Genomic DNA, 19,879 nt, shown 5'->3' with positions numbered 1-19,879 from the left:
GAGGATGGAAGCTTTTTGTTCGTGCAAACGCTGCTCCTTTTGCATCTTGGCTGAAAGCATTCCTTGAAAATAAAACAAGCACGTCTTCCAGTGCAACATGGCATCACTGAGGTCCCTGCAGCACCCTTTTCCAGTGGCTTGCTGGAAATCCTTGGTTGTACACAGCAGCCTTCTGTTGGCCTCCAGAGCTGTCACAGCTCCTTCTAAACCCCTTCCAAGCAGCTCCTTCCCTGCCTTAGGTTCTAGTCAGGTTTTTTGTTGTCTATGAAGCTTTGTTTAGATTGTAAAATAACCTTTGAACTCTCTGGCTGGTTACAAGAGGACTTGCAGTGGGGGATGCATCCTGCCCAGTCCCACTGTTCCTCCATGTGACATCCAGAGTGGTACTTCTACTAATATTTTACTAATCTGAACTCTTCCCCCCTCTTTCCCCACCCCCCAAAAGTAGAAATAGTTATTTCATAAATACCCAAGTGGGTTCTAGCTTTAAGGATGACACACGTTTAATGTGGCTTATGGTATATTATTCTTGCTTAACTTTGAGCTTTTGATTTAGCATTCCAGTTTAGCAGTGGTATTCCACAGGGGATATTGTTGGTTTCCAAATCTTTTGTCAGAGTAATTGAGCATAACATCTTTGCAGGTTTGTGTTTCAAAAGATGCATTATCTTTTCTTGTCCGTTTGTTCTTTCCAAGCTATTCAAAATTTTAGCTTTATGGATCCTTTGGAAGAATATGAGGTTTAGGGCTGATAATTTATGTTTCTGCTGAATTTGCAACTCTGCATGTGATGATTAATACACTTTTCTCCATAAATAAGAAGCGATGATATCTGTGAATTGGTAACAAAACAGAAGAATTTCATTAAATTCTGTATTTTGCAAGAGACTTCCATCCTTTTAAATCTTTATAAATTAAACATCATCCATGTCTGGCTGGCTGAAGAATGAATGTCGCATATAAGATATCTCCCTTAAATATTTTCTTGAAAGTAATCTATATGATTTACAACATATTGCAATTAACATTGACCTTTTGTCTGCTTCAAAAGAATGTGAGAACAGTTTTTTGACATCAAAGAGATTTTCTAAATTTCCAAAAATATTTCTGATGAAAGTTGTTCTGACTGGGAAAAATATGTCACCTTCATTTAAAAGTTATGGCACACTTGATGGATTATCTGCCTCTTTGCTAACCTTAGTTCATGCACAAAAGTGGATTTAAAAAGACACTTGCAAATAATCATCTTTTAGAAAATGTAGATCCTCAGAAGTCAAAATTAAGAATCCTGTACTTCCTGTTTAAGATCAGCTGACAATTTATTCAAGATCTGGAGGCTGCTATTCCCTCTCCCACTTCTTTACAGCCACTTAATTGCCAACCTACAGCTGCAGTTGAGACTCCAATAAATTTAGTCCTTTTTTTTTCATCCAAAATGAAAAAAAATTAACAAAATTCAGTTTTCACAAATATCTATATTAATTTTTTTTTAGAATTTGTATTTATATATTTTAGATCTATGGACAGTTTTGTTTTTAGTCAACACTTAAGAAAACATTTGTGGAAAGCAGATAAAGGGTCTGTGAATAGGATCAAATTGTTTAACACAGTAAGACATAGAGTCCTGCTCCTCTCTATTTGCTTACTCTTTGCTCTTCCCTACTTTGGTCCCCTTCTAAAGGTTAGGAAGGCTGCTCTGGCCACAGTGTCCTGCCAGTATGTGACAAGTTCAAGCACTGTCCCCCTGGGCACTTGGCTGGAGCAGCCTCTCTTTGCAGCAGCCCTGACTTTGATGGCGAAGTATTAACTGTTGGGTTGAGGGAGGGGAGGAGAGATCAGAGCACGAGTTAGGCCAGCTGCCAGCCACAGTAAAATTACTTCTGTAACCACTCCAATATGTGTACCAGAATTTAGGGACTCCGATATATTCAGACAGAACAGTTTTACACAAAGGGTAGTTGAAATACAGTCTGGAACAAACTGCCGAAGTCAGCAGTAGAAGCAAATAGTGTAAATCAGCTCAAGGAGGAGTTTTTGAAGAAGGCAGGGGGAAGAGCACAGAGCTACTAGCTAGAAGTTCAAGTTTCAAATGATGAAACACAGATTGATTTGTATTTCCTGAGGTTATGAGGGCAGGTCTTCATGGACCATGTCATCCTCTTTGGGCTGTTAAAAGTTCATATGTACTTTTGTGCTGTGTTCATTCAGTTTTAAGTGGTGCTTTTTTCCCCCACGCACACTCTCTTGCTCACACAGTCTCTTTAGATACTGTCTTGCAGAGGGGCATGTGAACCACAGAAACTGTTTCCTCACATCTTGGTGAACTTCACCAAAGCCAGTGTAATCATTTAGTTACAGTGGTGCAATCAAGTGCGCTTTTCAGTTTATAGGCATATAAATGTACCTGCGTTGTGTTGTTTCCTGGGAAGGACCTCCTGATCATGATGCAATATTTATGGCTAAACTGTAAGGGTAAGGAGATCTTGACTATCAAATCAAACATGGAAGTGTTTTAGCTTTTCAGGGTACCACTAATGTCCGAGCTGTCACACTGATGTGATGAAAGATGCATGTTGCAGGAGGGGCCAGCACAGAAACAAGGGGGGAGCAAACCCACTTTACTGCTCTTCAGTGATGAACCTCTATTTAGTCCTTGTGGCCACTGATGTGTTCTTCTTGAGAAGATAAATTCTTCCATAAAGCATCTTGTTTCGCGTTTTTTTTTTGTTGTTGTTGTTGTTGTCGTTGTTGTTGTTGTTGTTTTGTTTGTTTGTTTGTGGGTTTTTTGTTGGTTTTTTTTTGTTTTGTTTTTTTTTTAACAGAATCCTTTTTCCTTCTCCCACATTTGCAACTCAACTATGCTGCTCTCTGTTGGAAGTCCTGAGCTGACTCTCCTGAACCTCTAGGAGTCCTTCCTTGGCTGGATAGAGCTTGCCTTGAATTTTACCTTGACATTTTTTTTAATAGATAAACATCTTAGATGGCCATTGCTAATATTACGTGAGGAAAGTGGATTGTGTTTTATTTCAGTTTTAAGTTTCTAAGTCATAGGCTGTGGTAGGTCGCTTGTTCACGCAACATTTTCAGTCGAAATTTTTTTAATGTACAAGTTTCCCCTTCTTTTTTAATTATCTTTTATTCCAGATCTGATAAGCAAAACACAAATGTCTTTTGTTTATTTTGATCCAAGTAAGAACCCAAAATACAGATTTTTTTACTGAGATTCCCTGTGCCTTGGTTTTCTTGCTTAAAGTAATGTTTATTTTCACTGAGATTTCTGTGAGTATTTCCAATATTTTCTGCCTCAGCATAACATTACAAAATGCTCTCTGTTCATTCATTACTATGCCTATTGGGGTGCTGAAAGAGCATAAAATACCTCTTAATGGTTCCCGCTTTCTTCCTGCACTCAAAACCCTGTTGGAAATCAGACATGTAGTTTCATAACAAAGAAAAATAATAAGAAAATTAGCTGAACTTTGTAAATGACCAGAAATATTCAGTTCTTTCTTCACAGAAATTCATAACCCGTGCTGCACAAGCCCTGCTCTCTGCTTCACAGCTGTAGATGTGCTGGTATTGTGTTTAAAGCCCAACAGAGCAGTAGCAACAAGACAGAGCTGGCCTTACAGGAGCACAGCAGCCAGATGATTGGATCCCATTTCCCACAGGTTTCTAAGTCTGCAACTGAAAATACCTTGTAACTCTATTAGGAAAGACCTACGGTGATCAATAGAAGCAACAAGGCCACACAAGTACGTCTCGAAGCACGATGAAAATTGCACATCCCGTGGTGCTCAAGGGACTTAATATTTTTCAGTGATTTTCTCACCCCATCCCTTGCCCTCGTTCACAGAGCAGTTCTTCTGTCTTGTGCAGCTTTATTGTGAAATGCAGCTGGGCTTGTTCATTGCCATAGTTTACTCAGAAAATCAGTTCTGTACATTTCCTAAGGTTTTAGGTAATATAGATTATTTTATTATTGGAGGAAACTTTTATTACAGTTTTCTCTGATTTTGTAAAGATTGGTTTATATTTTAAAGTGGCATGATGCAAATTCAAAGAGAGGATGCCTGCACTGCTGAGAGAAGAGGGCAGCAGCCCCTTGCCTACCTCTCTTGCTTGAGACAAGAGGATCAAGGTCCAGAGCAAGGGTGTGGTTTGTGGAGATGATTGGAGCTGGACCCACGGGCTCAGTGTAGTGACTCAGGGCCACGACCTCCCCAGATGTTCTGAGGGGGCACTCTCCCCAGATGTTCTGAGCCTGAGATGACATGGGACAGATTTAAGCTCTGAACTAATCTCATGGCAATTTTTTTCTCAACAGCCTTCAGAAGTGTCTCATTTTAATGACAACTAAGAGACTGCCCGTTCTACTATATAATTATTTTTAGTTTGCTGTTATGCACCCACTACAATATATTGTTTAAAACTTTTTTAATGTGAGAAAAACCAAATGCTTTTAGGTGTATAGGGAGTCTTTTATAGACACGGTATTTAGCTCAAAGCACGTGAAAAAATGACTACTTGACTAGGTTAGCTTTGGGTGCCCTCAGGCTCTTTGAGATTAGTTTTAGATTCATATGCTATGGTCACTCATTGACCAACTGCTTCAACCCTTATACATATCCAGCAAAGGATCATTTCCCTCAGGCATGGTTTTCTTTCAATCATATTTAGCAAAACTATTAAACACACTTGGGACTTGCACTGAGGAGAGAAACAACTTCATGTGTACACAATTCGAAACAATTTTCTTCTTCAGGAAGATGAAAAAACTTGGTTAAGTCTCAGTTTGTCAAGACAAGCTTTGTACACCCTGAAAGGGCTCTGTATAACTTCCCCTGCAATTAAATTACTTCTACATTATTCCTAGTGATTTTCGACAATATTTTTGAAGTTGTTGCAAAGACGCTTTATTCCTAAGCAAACAGAAAAATGAAATACTTCTTATTTTCACTTCCAAGAGTGTTTGACAGTTGATATAGTAGTTGAATGGGAAGCAAATGCTACGTTGATTGCTTTTTATCTTTTTAATAGCCCTTACTTTAGCAGCCAAATTTTATTTTTCAACATATCCTCAAACCATAAGGTTTTCAGCTTTGATGTTTTTTTAAAGAAAGTTCTTAACACACATACACCTCCTGCCCCCCACAGCTTAGAACAGATGAACATCCCCAATAGTGGATGACGAGTCTATGCAGAGAAAGGGTGTGAAGCAGAGTGGTTGGGTCATTGAGCAGTGCCAGGTTTCTGATCCCCCACGTAGCTCCCTCCATGTGCAGAGTCATATTGGCTGCAGTTCAGGGAAATTCAGTGCAGGAAGAGTAAGTGTTCACACACAAAGGCTGTATGTAGGACTTGTTACTGGACCCTAAATTTGGATTTGGGAAGCGTTCCCAGATGGCCTATCAAGTGAGTATTTTTGGTTCTTAACTTAGAAAGATTCACATTAGATTCAATGAGTTCTCTCTATTACACATAAGTTTAAAGGAAATACTCTTCACTTGAACAGTGCAGCTTTGAACAGAGTAGAAAAGCATGTGAGAAGGAGGCGTCAAGTTTTTTTGTGTGCTGTCTGTGGGTGTATTTCCCTGTGCACAGAGTTATTGTTTGTGGGAGAAGGATAGGGAATTCTTGGGTATCTACTTCGGGTGGGTGTCTGTGAAAGAATGATCTCCCAAATTATCCGAGAAGTAAACAATGCTCTCCCTTTGAGATCTATCTTAATTCAAATCCTGTGTCTGACAGATTTCACTTGGGAGTCCACACTCACCACTGCACTTTGACTGCTCAAACCAGAAATCTCTGGTGACACTCCCTCTGCTGAGCCTGGCTGGCTTGTACCTGAGCTCTCTTGGATCTTTTACTCATGAAGGCATCTGCACATATTCACTCCTGCTGCCATCTCCTTCTTTCTTTGTACAGAGATCACCTGAGCTGCTTAAATGTGCTTAAAAATTTTAATTTCCAATAGCAGTGGAATTCCTTAGATTTGTGTTAAAAATGCCATGTTATGCTATAGCTCTGTAAGATCTTCTATAGTCAGATTTAGAAGTTTTGCAGGTGTCTGTCTTAGTATAAGCCACATCCATGTTAGAATTTTCTGTAATCAAACATCTTTGGTTACTGCAGGTATTTTTGGTCTTGTGCACTGAGTTGTAAACATGAGAGTAAAGTAGAATTTCTTCTTTGAGGTGGGACCAAATGAGAAGATATCTGAGCAGATATTTGGTTCCCTTCTTTTTCACGACTGTCTTGATGTTCAACAAACAGCCAAAATTCAGAATGAAAGGTAAATTGTAGACCTAATTTATGCTAAGTCATATGTAAAATGCCCCAACCTTTGACACTCCACTAAGTTGACTGGAATTTTAATTTTCTCTTTTCTGTCTCCCTGACAACTTTTAATGGAGCAGTTCTGTTAGAGAAACTCTTGAAATGGCCTTGGATGTGTACAACTCCAGGAGTAATGCTAGGTTTTAAATCTCCCATTTTTGATTGAGTTTCCTATATTATTTAATTAGTATTGGGTTTTGAAACAACAAACAGCCTTTTTTTAACTTCTTAACTTGCTTCATGTAATGATGTTCTGGACCAAACAGACACTGAACTAAATTTTGGGAAGTGTACCTACTTTTTGGATATTTCCCTTTCTCTCTGTGTCAAGGCTTGTTGAGCATTTGCTTAAGATCACAGTCTGTGTGTTATTGTAGCTAACTACAGTGCAGTTTCAAGGCATCTATTTTTAGTCTTCTATTATTCCTCTTTTCAATTGTGCATCTTGTCATCTTCAGTTATTAGAAATTCTAAATTTCAGCATTGGAAGTGCTAAACTGTCTCTTCTACTAGTTATTCATTAATGTTTTGCAATTTAATATGTCATTGTATGTAAAAGTCATGAGACATTATAGTGTGAAAAGTACTGTATAAGTTTTATTATATTCTTTACAGCACTTAAATCTTGATGATTTTCCAGCAGTGAAAATTAGAGATATTTTTCTTACAGGTAAAATAATCAGCAGTTTAGGTGAAAGTGTGTTTGGTCATGCAGAATATCAGACTTTTGGAATCATATTTTCAGTTTCATGCAGTTAGAAAAACAGAATATCATCCTTTTAGCTATGAATTAGTACATTTGGTCTTATTTTCTGGAATTTCCATTGTACATGTGGTCGCCTATAGCAAGCATATTATCTCTGAAAAACCTTCATATCTTCTGAAAATATTAAATGCTTTAGAGGCTTTGAGAAGAAAACTCCAAGTGAAGGTAATGTCCTAAATGCTTCTTACGTGTGCACCTGAAATAAGTAACTTAAAATGTCTTCAGGTTTGAATTTTTAAAGTGCCAAAGCTTAGTTCTGCTTAGTGATGTGATGTGATCACCCCGTGACAGCACCTTTGCCTTCACACCACTGCACTGAATTTGTGTCTTCCAAAGGCAGATCCTGGCATCCTTTATTGTTGTTTTTTTTTTTTTCAGGTACAATATCACTGCATTTAAATTACTGAAAGACACTTCCTGATGATCCCTGTGCTTCCAGTTTGTAAACTGGCAACACTTGTACCCCGCACAATTATGGAAAGGGTTTTTTTTGTTGTAGATCCCTACTCTCACATATGAATAGGTTTCTAGTCTCCCTCAGCACCATCTGTAGTCAAAAGAAAAAGGAGCTCCTATGGGAAATAACTGGGAGCACCTGCATTCAGATCCTGTTCTGAATCCCCTGGAAGAGGATCTTTCTTTCCAATCACTCTGATTTAGAAACCAGCTGACCCAGTGAGGTGCACAACATTGAGATCTCTGGAGGGTTTGTTTATGTGTCATGATAGTTGACTTCAAAATTGTTGTTTAGTGAGCTTTCCTCAGAAAAATATATTGACCCAAATCTAGTTTAAAGCTTAACATAGGCATACTTTATGAATGTCAGAGTTGAAGGGAGTTCAGGCAGAATTTTTCCCTTTGTGTTTGTGTGAAATAGGAATCTGAATTCAGTCACGTCTGCAGTTTGGGCTTCTAGAATTAGCACGAGGAATAATCCCACATTATGGGGTGGATTTTTAATGTTCCCTGCAATTAAAATAGTTCTGCATTACGTTCAAGCAAAAACTATGCTTTGGCAGGGTGGTGAAACATTAGAGAATTCTCCTCAAATTAGTTACAGAAATTGAATGACAGGACAAATTAAGAAAAGGCAGGAGGGAGTGAAATACTTTATTTTAAAAATACTCCATAAAGACAAACATGTAGTAAATTAGCAAGTGTGCTTTCTCAGTTATTCATGGAAACATGTTTGGAAAAAAACCCAAAAACCATGGGGTTGGTTTGTTTATTATTTGGCAGAATTTTCCAGTGTTTTGTCATTTTTCCCACAGGCTGCTGTGCATGGAGCTCCTGGGGAGGATCACCAGGAGGCTTTGAGGAAGCCTTCAGAAATGAAGCACCAGACACGAAGAAGTGCAGCCAGAATGACTGTGCAAGGCAACGAGCTCAAAGCTGGGCATCCCTTTTGTAAACCTTTCCACCCCAAAGGCATCATTTTGAGCAGTTACATGTATGAAATGAGAAAATTACGGAGATCTATGGATCTACCTGCATCCTGTCCTGGATACTTCAAAAGCTGCAGTTAAAAGTATAAACCAAACTTCCTCTGCACTTACAGCAGGTGGTATTAATTTATGTCATTTAGATTAATAGCAGTTGTTGTTTAGCAATAGCTGTTGATGAAGTAGTGTCGGTACAACAATATGCAAAAAACTGCATCTAAACTTGGAGGGGGAGCAGGGAAAGCAACCAAATGCTCCACCCTGAAATATATACATATATATATATATATAAAAATTCCTCTGTCCACAGAAATGATAACTTCAGTATGTTTATTGGGAGTGGTGAAAAACAACCACTTGCATATTCAATGAGACAAGGAACACCAGATTGGATCTGTATATTTTTTTAAAAATGTTGTTTCCAACCACAATGTAACTGTTAGAAGGGAGGGGCAAGCTTTTTTTTTTTGGAAATATGTTGGGTTTTATTGCAATAAATGTTCCTGACTCAAAGACATACCTAGTTTAGCCTGGTAATCTGTGTGAAGTAGAAGGGCATTGCTGGCAGAAGAGAGCAGAGCTGTGAAAAGGATCTGTCCTTAGGACCTGTCTATCTTTCTGTTTATAATAAAAGCAAGAGAAAAAAAAAGCAGCAGTGTTATCAGTACACTTCTGCAAGTGAATTAGCTAGCACAGATTTGATAAAGCTTATAAACCCTCTAGAGCAATCGTGACAGTTTGCTGGCTTGGGCTTTGTCTGCTGCCAGTTACTCCTTGCTAGTGGCACTCTTTATTTATGCTTCAGTACCACGTTATCCTCTGGGCTTCAAACAGAAGGGACCTGTCTGTAAGTGTTTTGGTTGTGGTGTTAAAAAATAAGAGTGCAGCAAAACACATGCAACAGTGCCCAAGCTCCGTTTCAGCCGGTTTCCCTTCCCGTGGTGTTGCTTCCCCGTGCCTGTTGGGTGCACACAGAGCGTGGCTGAGGTGGTGTGTGTCTGCCTTCCACTAGAGAGTGTCACAGAGTTACTTCGATCAATGAAAAAAGCCAAATGGATGCATTATGTGCTTTGTTGTGGGTAAAATGCAAAGTGGTGCGACCTCAGGAACAGGAGATAGGTGTGCCTGCCTACATGTTTTCCATTTTCTAACCACTGCCATTTATTCTTCAATCTGCAGCTAAAAATGTACATAGTGCAGGAGGGAGCCACGTTTTATTACACACCAGGTTTTTTTGTCCATTCGACAGTGTGTGCACCTTAATCTTCTTTTAAATATATAGTCTGATATTTTTTGCTCTCTTTTGTGCTCAAATTAAATTTATACTTCAAAATGTTAGCATAATTCTGGGATGGACTGTCACAGGCATATTCCTGGCATAAGACATTGGCAAGCAGAGTTTAGACTTTGGATCAGCCTATGTAAAATTCTACACATGGGAATCTTGGAAAAAAAGTTGCAGTCCATTAGCAAATTCTCATATCTGGACTGAAGATGTATATGCATAAGTAGAGAAATTGAAAAATGGTGTTAAGTAGTCAGAAAGTCTCCAAAGGGAGATCTGGACAAGAAGCTACAATAATAGCAGTAGATGGCTGTTATTATAAAAAGAAAAACTTAAAAGTGAGGACAATAGTAACACTCCAAATGCATAAAGTAATTTCTTGAGCCTCTGAAATTTTATATGGAAATGCAAACACTGTGAAAGTATTGCTTTTCAGGTGTGTCATGTCATTGAATAACACCTATTCCTTTTTCTAAATGAAGGATTAGTCATGAAGATACTTCATTTGAAAGAATAAATTAAAAATGCAAATACTGTGCTGACCACTGCAGTGCTTAAAATGGGGTTTAATCCTCAAGGTCATTTTAGGTGAACTTTCCTGTCCCTGAATTCCAGCAAACTCTGCAATTCATCTGTTTTCTGTTACAGAGGACTGATACCTCCTTTATTCCAGGTTTGTGTTCTATGGCCAACATCTTTGTTCAGTGTGCACTGTTTTTCTTCTTCTTTAGAGAATGTGATACCTCAGGTGACACCAGCTGAGAGTCTGTCCTTTGATCCCTCTCTGTCCCCCATCTGGGGACATAAAGACACCTTAGCAGGCACACTTTTATTCCCAGATGACTTCCAGATTATAAGAATTTAAAAGGTTCTGGAAAACTCAAAAACAAAAGAAGCAGGGCCAGTTGAGCTCAAAAGCTTCACTTTATCTTTTCCTTGAGAAAACAGAGGGCTAAAGGGATGAATTAGGGTGCTGAGCATCCCTTGATGACAGACCACTGCTGAGGGGGTGTCAAAGACTTGTCCAGAGTGATAAAAAGAGATTTCGCTTGAACTTAAGACAAAGCAAATAGTGCAGTGTGAGTAATTGTCAGGTGTTACTACAGTGAGGTGAGCTGTAGGCCAGACTTGTAATGTCAGTGAGAAACTGTAAGGTCCTGAGACTTAAAGATCCTGTGATATGTCTTTGTAAGGTTACATCTACTTATTTGTAAGTCTCAGTCTTTGTTCTTAAAAACTTCCAGTTTGCTTTAGCTATTTAAATACCTCTGCACTTGGCTCACCTCTGTATTTCCACCTTTCCCTAGTGGAAAGGTGAAGTACAAGTAATGTAATCAAATCTATTTGATTTTGTTTCACTGAGCTTGAGCTGCTACTGCCCTGGAAAGTAACATAAACTGATCGTTTGAGTGTGTAAAATTTATTTGGGGGAGTATTTTGAAATTTTTACTGTTAGTTCTGTTTGTAACATACATATGTTGGAGCAAGGGAGGGATTTTCCCATCATTGCCTGACATTCATTGCTAAATGAAAGGAAATGTACAGATGTGGATAACTAAAAGAATATTTGAAAGAACCTACTTGCCCCCAGCAAGCAGGTTTTAGGTACAGAGGTGTGGATAATAATAAATAACAAAAAGAATCCCCATGTTACTGGCCTGAGCAGTCACTTGCAGTGGCAGCAGGACATGCAACTCTTCAGTCCAGTGTTTGCTCCTCAATCCATCCCATCTCCTAGGGTATCTCCTAGAGAAGACTAAGAAAACTGCTGATGTATTCTTTTTTCAAAAAGAAATAGAGAAAGTCTACAGGTGAGCTGTGAAAAAAATATGTTTATGAAAATTTTTGCTGTGTTTTCTAGAACATACTGGGGCAGCTGCATAACCACAGTTATAGGAGGAGGGAGAAGGTTTCTGTGGCTCTGCCAGTGGCTCAGCAGGAATGGGTGAGTAACTATCTCTTGAACTCAGTTTACCTTTTATATTTAGAATTGAAACACATCTTTCATGAACTACATAAGAATGTTTAATTAATGTCTGAGAGCTCTGAGACCCTTTTTAAGGAGGGGTTTTTTTTGTGAAAGCAAAGATGTATTTATTAATAACCAGGTGTCTATTTTTCACTTTGACTTCTCATAAATATTATCCTAAAGAAAAAAAAAAGGAGTAGAAATATTTTTAGGAGCTTTTGGATAAGAATTGATACTGAAGTAACTTTGAAAGATAGCTTATACAGCCATACTATGTGCACTTTTATTGCAAGAGGGATTTCTAACAGTCAACAGAAATTCCTTCTTGAGGACCTGGAGAGAGTGTGATCTAACTCTTTCAAGTTAATCATGAACCACAGAGCAAGCACTGAGTAAACTGATAGCCTAAATTGAAAGGTCACAGCCTGTCTAGAGAGAAAGGTTGTAGTATTTCCCTCTTAAAAGAGACATGACAATTCATTTTGATCCCTGTCTTAGAGTTACAGAGGACTTAAGGCGAGAGCATGTTCAGCTGGAGCTCGGCAAAAGGGACTGGGTGCCTCAGCACACACCCCTTGTGTCATTGCCGCTCCTGTGCCCCTCACAGCAGAAAGCAAATGCAGTCTCAGGATGTGTCACAGCTCTGTGTTCATCCCTTTCCTTCAGCTGCAATTCATTGAATTCTTGATGGTTTTACTGTTGTGTGCACCACAGTGGGTTTGAGGGTCGCTCCATGAGGAAACAGCTGCAGATATGTCCTTAGGCTTCTTTGGAGTTCTCACTGGATCCCAGGACACCTTAGGCTTTGCACTTTGTGTACATATGTGTATTTGTCATGTTCATAACTGATGGGGCAGCAGAAAAGGGAGCATGGAAATACTAGTATACAAAATGTATTAGAATTTGATCCTACTAGCAGAATCTGTAAGTTAGCAGGAGTATGTCTGTGTCAGGATGAGATGATAATCCAAAAAAAAGTAAAATTTGTGTTTCAATATGAGAAAACTGTAAAGGTTTAAAACCAGGGTGTGTGTTCACCTGTTCATTTTTTTCCCTTTTCCCCAAATATCCCTCTATGCCAGGTATATCCTCCAGCCTTTAGAGCTACTAGTTTAAACAGGAATAGATATGTAAAAGTGTATTCATGCTGTACAGTCTAGGGCAGGTGAGCACTGAATTTACCTCCAAGTGTTTTAAATGTCAAATAAGATTAACCATCCACTAATCTTTCTAAAAATTCACTGGAAGTTCTGCTTCCTGGTAGTGGTTTTGCATAATAGACAAGGTAACCCCTTTGCTGCCTGAGAGTTGTTCAGCAGATGGCCAGCAAAAACAAACCAGTGTTGGATGATGGGACCATTTTACATGCAATGTGCTGTTGCACATAATGTTTTCCTGAATGAACAGCAAACATTGCCCAAAGAATCTCACAGAAGAATCACTAAGTGGTTTACAGAAGTTAATGGCCAGGCACTAATGTACCCACTCCTGTATTTAGATGGAGGAAATAGTGATATGTGTGTTTAAAAGACCCCAAATGCTGCTAGATTTTTTTTTTTTTTTTCAGAAATAAAGGTAAGAATAACCTGTGGTAACTGAAAGTTTGTTCCATAATTAAAAAAGAAACAAAAAGAGGGGGGGAGGGATATTCCTGTTTCCACATATAACAAGACTACTTTAAATGTAGCACAGCACTACTTGGTTCAGAGAAAACCTGGTTCCTCAGCCTCAGGAGCTGAGTTGTAATTCCAGATCTATAGCAATAGCCAACAAGAGAAGGAAATAATCATCACATGGGGACTCAGATAACTGTAGAAGAATACACTGGATTTTGGGGAAGAGGCACCCTTTTTGAAAAAGCTTTGAAACCTTAACAGAGAATTCGGATCAATTAGATTTTCCTGAGACAAAAAGGAGGACTATGTTTATTCAGAGTTGTTTCAGGGACCTGGGAGAAACTTGAATTGGAACCCATAATAAAAATTCCATCTGGAAATATCTTGCAAAGGCACCTTGATATAAAGAAATGGTATTTTTGCCACTGACCTAAGAATGGTCTCCTCACATGTGACCTTGGGATCTAAAGAAAATCCTGGAAAAATAGTTATTATTACTCCCTGCTTAAAATATAAGCAGGTGCCAGTAGTATTTTCTTAACACGGTCTTTTATTTCAGCCCTTTACAATAGGTATATTTTGGAGAAGCATAAAAGCTTGAATTCAGACAGAAATATATTATCAAAATATTGAACAGGACAGTTGGATAGTTTAAAAATTGCAGGGGGGGGGGAATCACATCAAAAAGTGGAGCTGCACAAAGGGCAGCAGGGATCTGGGTTGTTTAGGGCAAGAGAAGGCCGGGATCCCTCAGCTGGGGGGGTTGTGCCTGAGGTCCCTGTGCCAGGGGAAAGGGAACCTTGTGTCCAGACCTGGGCTCTCAGCCCCCTCTGCTCTGGCCCAGGGTGTTCCGTGTCATTCAGCCAAATATTCCAACCCAAGCAGGGAGAGATTTCCCACCCTGCATCCAAACAAAATGAAGTCAGCTTTGACTCTGCAAAATGTCGATGAATTCTTCAGAGTAAATCAGCCCTGTCAGTCTGATGTGGAACTGTCACCTACTTGTGACATAATATAATATGAAATGATATTGAACAACATGCGTTTGGCACTAAATTGTTAGCGGGTTTTAGCTTTGACAGCAGCAAGTTTATTGCTTTAATCCCAAGGTCTTTTAACCCTCTTTGACATAAATTGAGGTTGGCTTTTGTGAGAAAACTCCACTTCACTCTCTCTTCCTTTACCTAAAACTGCTTTTAACAATTTATGCTCATACATCAGACACTCATTTTGAGTGACAAAAAGAAAAAAGATCTATTAGAATAGAAGGAAAAAAGGGTCAATTTAGGTTAAGCAGTGTATGTCTCTTTTGGTAGGCATGTCACAGCTTTCTTCAGGTGAATGTGAATTTTAAGTAATAATGTGTTGCTGTAGCAAAATAAAACAAATCTGTGGCAAGAAGGGAGAATAAGTATTGCAGGAGAAAGGCTGATAACCTGCACAAGACTATTTCTTTCTTTTTTAAATGCAATTTAATTTATACCTAAGATGGGTCCATTTTGAAACTTCTCTTGTAAGATCAAAGGATTTTCTTCTTTGTGCAAACACTATAGAGAGACTAGTTTAGTGAGGGTCACGTGTAGAAATACAGATGTATGGAGTAGATACTACATATACAAAGTGTTGCTGAATAGTATAGCTGGCTGATAGCACATAATTTAATATTTCTCCTTTTTGAGACACCTTGTTTAGTTTGATAAGTAAGTACACGTTGTCATCAGTGCTCTGATAATCCCGTCACAGAAATGCATCATATATGAACTCTAACATCAATAACACAGGACACTTTTATCACCCTTGTTTTTCTACTCTCAATTACTATATGAGGCTCATAGTGTTGCTTTGAAATCATTTCTTTATTACATTTAAAGCTCAGCTGAATCTGCCCTTGAACTGTTTAATAATGGAGAATGAACACATTCTCAGCATATTTGCAAATTATTTTTTTAATGTTTTCTTTGTTCTCACATAGAGAGGAGTATATTACTGATCTACCATCACTTTTACAGAAAAGTAAGGAAAGTATTAGACAAAAGGAAAGTTGTGTTTCTCTCCAAGTGTAAGCATTTTAAAGGTTTTATCCAATTTTTTCTTATTTATAATTTTTAACTATTATTGTCTGCAACTTCCTCATAGCAATTTTGCTCCTCGCTAATGTTGGGCAAATACATAAACAAGCTTTTCTGTAAGCATCAGAAATGATACTGTCTGTGATCTCCTACAGGTTTGTGCCTTGTTTCTCTTGCACCCTTCCCCATGGCAATAACTTTATTTCCTCATTGGTTTTTGGTTTCCCTTTCACTCCAACACCTTCAGCTCTCTCTTCATATACCCAATTTTCTCCACATCTTCCAACTCTTCTGCCATAACATCTTGAGGTACCTAGAGCTGACTACAATGCACTAATCCTCTACTCACATATATTCCTCACAGACTAAACGCAAAAGTAATCAATACAAATGATAAATAAACTTTATGGCATTTTTATGTTGGGAACTCCATCCCACAAATCAGGAAAATACCAAAATAAGAAGGTATTTCTAGACCTTTTATGACAAATAGTGTTATTTTGCTTCCTAGTTATGTTATACAGAAATTATAATTTTGTTTTTATAGATCATAATCTATCACATTCTGTACCCTGGAGATATGTTGATTGCTATGTTATATGTATATCTTGCTATACATTTAAAGCTAAGGTAATACTAATTTTGATGGTTGTCCACATTTTTCCAGTCTTGGCATCTGACTTCTTTTTTCTTCATCCTTCTCCTTATGTGTCCTTTGGTTTGAAAGCAGGATGTGCCAAGCTGCTGATGCAAACCCTGACTTCTCAAAAACCAAGGGTAGTAATTTCTTAATCAGGATTTGGCCCTGTAGATTGACCACACCTGCTGGAGCAGAACAAAATGCCTCCACCAGGTGTTTCCCGTTGATAGGTCCTGCTCCACCACAGCTCTCAGCAGGGAGCATGGGAGTTGAGATCCTACAGCATTGCTCTTCTTTAAGCATTTGATACTGGCAGCCCTCGTAGTTTCCCTCTTCCCATTACAGTTGTAAGTATAAATTCCACGACATTTCCAAATCCTGACAGAATGAAACTCGGGGAATTGGGAAAATGGGGTTAGTGTATGAATTGTGATCTTGTCCATGCAATAAAAAGCACTATCAGCGGGCATTCAGCAGCTGAACTACCCTCATGTTGTTTGTATTTTTATGGACACTGTTATAACTATAGTCAAGTATGATTTAACTTTAAAAGGGATGCTGTAGCATTGTTCAAGCAAGTCCAGAGCTGCCATAATCTTTGTGGTAAATCTTTTGGATTTTATGTAGCATTTAGAAAGGAAGGTAGCATGAAGAATTAGTAATAGAACACACAGAGGCTCTGTTTACAATGACTTGCCAATCCATCCTGTTTATTTGGGTTTGCATATATGCAAACTTCTCTGAGCATGGTGGTTTTGTGCTTTGTGTTCTTCTACATTGCATCAAACAGGCACCCCTGTTAAAATGCAGAGATCACCTTGGAACCTAATTCCTGCAAATACCAAGTGTACACAGTTCTGAGGTTTCTGTTGCTTATGCATTTCAGTGGCACAATTTCATTCTAACTATTATGGATGTACAAGATACGTTTGCTTTTAAAAACTGATTCAAAATAATTAAGGTTACTTTTGTTTTTAAACATTAAATGTATTCGAAATCAATATCTTATTTTGATTCTAGATGCTCCTGTGGTGCAGAACAGGAGATGGAGGCTGTTTTGGCCATTGTCACTAATTCTGTATAAGGCTTTGGCTGACTTGCTTAGATTTTCTCAATCTTTTTGCTTATCTGTAATTTCCTCTCTTTTGTTTGGTTTATTTCATTAGTGTTTGTAAACTCATTTTGGATACTTACATGGAAAGTGCTGAATAAGTATTATTTACTATTTGCTGTTAGGTCTGAAAGTGGACATTTGCTGCCACTGTCATAGAGGTAACACATTTAACGATTTTCAGGTTTTATAAATAAATAATCCATGTTGATGGATATTTGGGGGTAGCTACGTAATTAAATAATTTAGCTCAGCACAAATAGGGTCTTGTGGCTAAAATGTTTAATAGGAACCTCAGAAGTTTTTTTATTCAGCACAGGACAGTGAAATTGCAAGTATAAAACATACCCTGACTCCCCATTTCTCAGCATTCCTGTCTTAGAAAAAAGCTCTGAGCAAGAGTAAAAGATTCTTCATTCCTTCAAGGCATTCCCTGAGGGCTTGCCTGCCCTAAATAATTATACAGCCTTAAAACAGTTGTCAGCCACTGCAGTCAGGACTGCTCCCTCTCCCGATTTTATTGAGAATCCTGCGATAGCTGCTGCCTGTCTCAGGGCCTTTCCTTTGGAGTTGTGACCCTCTGAGAGGGTCTGAGCCCATCTTGTTAAATGGAGGGAAGTTTCAGGCTCCTTGTTGTTAACAGAAGCTCGAAAACGTAGAATGGAAAGAATCAAGGTTCCATGGGCTGACACCATCCTGCCTCGTCTTATTACCTTTAGAAATGCTGAGGTTTTCAAACCATATCTCGTAATTTCTCTGAAGTTCTGATAGTTTAAGGCCTGTTGACCACTTGGGATGAGATTGTTGTCTGTTGCTGAGTGTCTGAACACCGTACTAGTACTTGAGTCTCACAAGAACCCTTTTTCACCTTTCTTGTACCTTTGCTGTTGTTGGTACAGCCACAGGAGCAGCTGCCCTTCGGTGCTCCCCATCCTGTGTGTCTTTGTGTGCAGAGAGAATGAGGGAGCTGGCACTGGGATCCAGATGATCCTGGTCTTGAAGGAGCTCCTGTTCCTTTATTCACTGTTGTCTGTACTATTACAAATGTGACCTAAGCTTGCACAGGGACTGTTTAAATCTGTAGCAGCCAATACGACTTACCTTTATGCCATGGGTATAACTAGGACTGCCTAATTTGGAGATACAACTGATAAGGACTTTCAGGACTAGATGCTGAATTATTCTAATTAAAGCATATTTATGGTTTAATTTTCCAAGTTAGAAGAACTTCAAAAGGGGGAAAAGTTCCCAACAAAAAATCGCTCTTGCCTTTTGGTAATGCTTAGGTCATCCCTGGGTTTTGATTCCTTCTGTTCCAACCCCTTCACCACAACTGCCTTGCTCAGGAAGAGTGAAACAAAAAGGTCATGAAACAAAGAACTAAATTTTTCAGCTGTTTTCTCTTACTGATCAGTCTTTTGCTTATGTATCTTTGACTTTGAGGTTATGGAGAGAGGATGCATGTCTGAAATTTAAGTTAAACCTGTGCTTCTCTTTGCATTTCCTACTCCTTCCTTAGCTGCTTATCTGAGCTGGAAAACTGCTCCACTGCTACTGATAGGAGGGTTATAGAGTGCTGCTTCAATTTTTTGGTTTTAGGGAATTATTTTACCTGATGTTTACCCCGGAATTTTATTCAATTTGCTATTTAGGCTGGAAACTAAAGCTTGTTTCCGTAGGCAAGTTCAAGTAGGTAGGCAGCAAAAGTTGGTTTTAGTGTGTGTAAATTAATAAATGATATTTCTAAGCAGAGGATCTTGGGAGGTGGAAGAGAAGGTGGAAGAAGGGTAGTGATTGTTGCCTTTATGCCTAATTCAGAAATTTATCTTTAAAGAAAAGCTTTGTGTTGAAAAATTAATTGATCTAGTTTGTTAATTTCAAGCTAAAAATGAAAAATATTTATTAGGTCACTGCTCCCCCTTTCTTTGGTTGTACTGTCATGGATAGACCAGACTCCAAATGGACCACATTCTTAGGGCTTGGAGCTCTTCCCATCACTGTGGGAATTTACTTAGTGCATGGGTGATTTGGTTGCATCTCATTTTTCCTTTTGTTATTAAAAAAGAAAAAGGAAGTACTCTTAGGAATGCCCTGTGTTTTATCAAGAGGAACTCAGTCATTAGCACAATGTCACAATCAACAAACAATATCAGAGCTGAAAAACAACAAAAAGGCAGGATGAAAAAAGGTGACAAGAGAGGAGGAGACAGAAGTATTAAAAAGTATTGTAGATAAAGAACTGTTGACTGCTACTCTTGTAAATATTTCAAAATATAGATCCAATGTTTTATGGGTCACTAAAACTACTGTAAATACACCAGCTGAATCCCAAATACATCATTCTCAATCTCCAGCAAAGACAAAACAATGCAGCTGTAATATACCCTTTGTCATCCCTTACAGGCTTGGATTTAGCTGCAGAGCGAGATGCCTGCAGCCAGAATATTCAAACACAGGAAAGAAAAAGAAACCTGAGCCTGTCCTACTGTCCAGTTTTCCATGTAGTGTAAAGTGTAGTACAGCAGTAGAGCCCTGGGAGGTTGAATGTCTCTTTATTTGTTCCTGGTTCAGCTCTAAAAGCTGATCACACTTCCCTGAGGGTTTTGGACACTAATTTCATGCCTTATTCTATCTGAAAATTT

General features: G+C 38.6%; 1 long non-coding RNA gene across 1 annotated transcript in view; it reads left to right on the top strand.

Annotated features, from left to right (window-relative positions):
• LOC116793434 overlaps nucleotides 1-19,879 on the top strand; it is a 33,308-nt gene that overhangs the window by 587 nt on the left and 12,842 nt on the right. Inside the window, exons 2-3 of the long non-coding RNA XR_004359482.1 lie at nucleotides 8,377-8,666; nucleotides 11,694-11,777. This is a non-coding gene — a long non-coding RNA (uncharacterized LOC116793434). The remainder of the gene's footprint in view (nucleotides 1-8,376; nucleotides 8,667-11,693; nucleotides 11,778-19,879) is intronic.

The sequence above is a fragment of the Chiroxiphia lanceolata genome, chromosome 13 (assembly GCF_009829145.1).
Source record: "Chiroxiphia lanceolata isolate bChiLan1 chromosome 13, bChiLan1.pri, whole genome shotgun sequence".
Classification (NCBI taxonomy): domain Eukaryota; kingdom Metazoa; phylum Chordata; class Aves; order Passeriformes; family Pipridae; genus Chiroxiphia; species Chiroxiphia lanceolata.
Note: the sequence above shows the minus strand (reverse complement) of the source record. Positions and strands in the feature narration are given on the sequence as shown.